Raw genomic sequence first — 4,740 nt, 5'->3', positions numbered from 1 at the left:
ACAATGCTCTTCATCTTAAGCAGCATGAATTATCCACAAATAAGCATGATGTCACTTTTATAGATGCTGTGTTAAATTCTATGGAAAATACTTTGGGAGATAAGCTCAAAAACTTCAATTCCAATAGAAAACAAATCCTTTTAGAAGGGGTCTTTTAATGTTTTCCAAAACTAAAACGGGCCATGACACACATAATAAAGAAGCATCTTCTACTTTATAATTACAAACATTTACTCCAACTTGAAAAAATTATAGCACTATTTTGATAAGCAAAACTTTAAAAGCCACCAAATTCCCAGCAAAGTAACTATGCAAACTCTATGGCTATAAAATAAAAACATCTACAGACCATATTTTTCAAAAACTGTATAATTCTATAAAAATTTAAATACATGGACTACATCAACATACGGGCATACACATGTATATAAAATACTGTTAAGTGAAAAAAATTTAAAATATAAAATGATGATAACCATGTAAAAGTAAGTATATTACAATAACAAAAAGCAAAGTGAATTTATACTGAGAGACAAAAATTCAAATATTCATTAGACGTTTCTCTTTTTTGCATAAGATTACAACAAAACAAGAAAGAAAAAACAGGCTCTGATTTTAGATAAAACTATACTCCTGAACAGTAAGTTCTGAGCTATATGTGAACAGAGATTTTAAAACAGAGATTTAAAAAACCATAACTTGTAGGTTTCAAGTGTATTCTATGGTCAAAAGATCAACCCACATCTGCAGTTTTTCATTTTACAAAACCTTCTAGACAATGTATACATTTATAACTGTTCTTCTTTAACAACATACAAAGAAAACATTTTAAAGCACTGTCTAATTAAGAAAACTAAGCAGCATGCAAACAAAAAACTCCCCACTTAATCTGTTTTGCTCTTGCAAAAAGTCATTGACAAGTTTTTAAAAACTAATTGTATGTACATATTTTACATTTTTATGCCACAAATATTTTAAAGACTTTTACTTAATTATTTATTTCTTTATATATTATTGGTTTAATTGCAAGTTATGCAAATACAGTCTTTCAGATTTGCTATTGCAAATTATTTTCTATAAGATGTAGAAAATGGTTAATTTCTTGGGTAAAACATAGCATATTTAGAAGTCTGAAAGCCAAGCAAATCCCTATTTCATTTTGGAATTTTGACAAATCTTGGCATAGTTCATTTAGATTTTCCACAGTTCTTGATCTGTATTTTTCATCTTCTGTCTCATGGAAGTCAAATAACGATGCAGTAAGCAGCACATCACTTTTTGGTAGTTTTCATCTCTCTTTTGTTTCAAATTTCTCCATTCCTTTAAACTGTTTTGCCATTTGACCTTGTCTTTTGAAGTATGAGAGCAAATCCACTTAGTGAGGCTACTAATCATACAGCAAATAGTCCTTGGTGAAGGAATGATGTTGAAAGGTGGGGGTAATGTACATTTGTCATCAAAGTAGCCAAGCCACAACTTTGCGTGAGCAAATTTCCATTCTTTGTCTTCATGATTTGCTATTAACTGAGAGCTTTTATGAAACATTACTACCAGCAGCTTCGTAAGCACGATGACAGCTACAACATTGTAGGTTCCAACAATAAGAGATCCAACAAAGGATTGCAATTCTTCTCCATACCTAAATCTTGTGACAAAGGTTGCCACATGTGCCATGGAGAAAATATACCAGAACAAAGCAAAGCAGGTGCCAATGAATGAAGGTATCATTGCTTTGCTGTTCACAAAAGATGCCTACACAGTCCTTCTGTTCTTTTGGTATATAGTCTTTATCATAGAGTTGTGTCAATACAATTGTGAAAGAAAACAAAACAAGAAGGAACATCCCAAGATGTTCCAAAATCTTGTAACATCTGACCGATTGAAATCCTAAGGGCCCCAAGATAGAGCTGGTTGTATACATAAAAAAGAGTTGAAGATAACTCAGAACATTTGCAAATGCAAAAAGCCCTTCTGCCACAAGTGTAGGATGAAATGCATACCAGTCCTTCTGATCAGCAAAATCATGAAACTTGTTGTGAGAAACCACTTTGAGAGCAAAGGTTGCCAAATAAAGGTAATTCATGACAAGACTGAGTTGATTGTGAGATTCTTCTAAAAAGTCTTCCAACCCTTCATACCAGAGTCTTTTAATGTCTGACCAAATCATCCCAATAATCCACAGAGTAAGAAGATAGTCTGTTCTTTCAAGAGCTGGCCCCATTGTGTTTTTCCTATCCTCATTGTAGACCACAGAGTATAGATTCAGTAACAGTAAAAATGTAAAATATGATGCTCCATGAATGATAAATTTCATAAAAGGTGTATGAATGATTCTGCCAAGTTGAGATTTGGGAGCTAGCAAATAACACAGTGACAAAACTGGCCAAAAAACACCAACTGTCAAAACAGTCATTATCTTCTTACAGGTGGGCTTACATCAGTAACCTGGCATCTGTCCAAACCAGTGTTTAGGAACTGCTGGCAGTTAGACTGTGAGACAAACTCCTTTTGGTTATATTTGTAGCAAGTTTTAGACGACTTAAATTCATTCTTTCCTCTAGTAGTCTTCCTTTGTCAAGAGGTTCATCACTAGATGTATGTTTTAGGATAACTTCCAATTCACGTGAATTCCGGGCTTGGGCAAGCAAGTCTTTAGCAAACATTTTGCATTGATGGACTAGTTCTTCATAATCATTCCTGAATTCCACCTCCACAAGGCTTACTTCTTTTAAATCAGCACTAGTTCAAATGCTCTCAGAATTGGATCCTCCTCTGCTAACATTATTAGAGCTGGACTGGCCACCATCGATATAGATAAAGACAAAACCTGGAATGTCTGAGGCTGTCCTTTTTGTTTTTTGCAGAACACAATGTGCATTCACAGCCAACTGCATGGGGCTTGGGTAGAGACACATCCTGTTTTAAAAGCACTGTAAAAATTTCATAGCTGTTACAATGAGCAGCTAAAATGACAGGTGCAACATCCATAGTTGTTGAATACTCAGGATTCTGAACTCATTCCATTAGTTTCTGACAACCGTAGTCCAAAAGAAGCTGAAGTATGTCCAAGTTTTCATTTTCAACAGTTATGGTAATGGCATTTCTCCCAAGCACATCTACACAATTTATGTTCAAGTCACCTAAACTGTTTTCCTCCAAAATCTTTTTAACCATGTAATAGTCACCATCCCAAGCTTGCACAGGACACAGGCAGAACTCTGCCCTGAAAACAGGGCAGCGCAGGGAACCAGAACTCAGGAATTGGCACAGGGGTGAGCAGCAGAGAAAAGGCCTGTTGGTAACTTGCTGAGAATTGAAGACCATTGGGTGCGCAAAAAGTCTCCTCAGCAAAGGCACAGCAGGCTGCATCCTTGTCCCATGCCCACAAGAAAAGCTTCTCCTTCAGGGTCTTCTCCTTCTTCACCTCCCGCACATCCTTCAGCACCATCACTTCGTTGGGTGATGAAGAGGAGGATGGGGAGGAAGGCAGGGAGGAGGAGGAAACGCACAAGAGATCAGTGCTCGGCAGTCATCGAGGCCCAGGAAGGGGGCAGCCGAGGAGATGGGGGAGGAGCCCCCATGGGCCAAGACCCCCACCCCAGCCCAGCCCCAGGGCTGCAAAAGGGATGAGTCATGCCCATGGCCGCCTCCGCATCCCCGTGGGGCCGAAGGGCATCGTTTCCCCTCGGAGCCAGCACTCGCCCTTCATTGACAGTCCCAGGTTGGTGGGAGCCCGTGTGCGACCCCGGGGCCAGCGCCCCCTCTCCAGCCGCTGGTGCCCGGGCCAACCTGGTCCGCGCCCGTCTGGGGAGGTCAGAGTGGAACACGCCAGGGCGGCAGCAGAGCGCGGGGCCTTGCCAGGAGCCACAAAGGCCGCGGAGGAGGCAGCGGGCCCAGGAAAGAGTGCCGGGTCGATGGGAGAAGAGCTCCGGGAGGTGCTTCTGGACTCCTCAGACTCCAGGACTGTGGGAAACGCCGGCCCACCTGTGCCCAGAGAGGATAGATGTTCGCAAATATCTCCTCACATCATCCCCATCTCCGCTGTAGCGACCACACCAGGTCAGGGCCTATGGCCGGGGCCTTATTATCTCTTCTTTATGAATTGTTTCCTTTCCATATGTGTAGTGGTCTTGTCTCTTGTGATTCATTTTAATTTGAAGTATACCTTTTTGGATGGCTACTGGTGCCTGCTTTCAATCTCCAGCTGCTTCTAGTATCATTTTCCATCTTTTCATTTTCAGTCAGTATTTTTGCAGATGAGGTCTGTTTCTTACAGGCAGCATATAAGTAGGCCTTGTTTTTTGATCCAGTTTGCCAATGTGTATCTTTAAGACCATTTACATTGCTATTATTGAGAGATATGTATTAATTCTTGTTATTTTATTATTTTTCTAGTATTTGAGTCATTCCTCATTCTCATTTGTTTTTCTCCTTCCCTAACAGAATTTACTCTTTCCCTTTATCTCATGGTTATGTTTCACTTCTTCCTGTGTTTAAGATTCTCTTAAGAATTTTCTGTAATGCTGGCTTAATGGTCATGAATTTCTTTAGTTTATACTTACCTTGGCGTGGTGGTACATGCCTGTAATCTCAGCACTTGGAGAGCTGAAGCAGGAGAATCGTGGCAAGTTCAAGGCCAGCCTGGGCTATGTGATGCGTTCAAGCCAGCCTGAAATATATAGCAAGAGCCTGTCTCAAAAAATCCAAAAGAATAATAATTTTAAAATAATAATAATAATA

The 4,740-nt window shown here is 39.6% G+C and overlaps 1 pseudogene; it reads right to left on the bottom strand.

The window, feature by feature from the left end:
* Nucleotides 1–1,094: 1,094 nt before the first annotated feature.
* On the bottom strand, nt 1,095–3,581 carry LOC101710706 (short transient receptor potential channel 1-like; annotated as a pseudogene).
* Between the last annotated feature and the right edge of the window lie 1,159 nt (nt 3,582–4,740).

This window comes from Heterocephalus glaber, unplaced genomic scaffold (genome assembly GCF_053883595.1).
Source record: "Heterocephalus glaber isolate CG9 unplaced genomic scaffold, H.glaber_assembly_v1.0 deba00001442, whole genome shotgun sequence".
NCBI lineage: Eukaryota > Metazoa > Chordata > Mammalia > Rodentia > Bathyergidae > Heterocephalus > Heterocephalus glaber.
The sequence above is the reverse complement of the archived record's forward strand: the minus strand, read 5'-3'. Positions and strand labels throughout refer to the sequence as shown.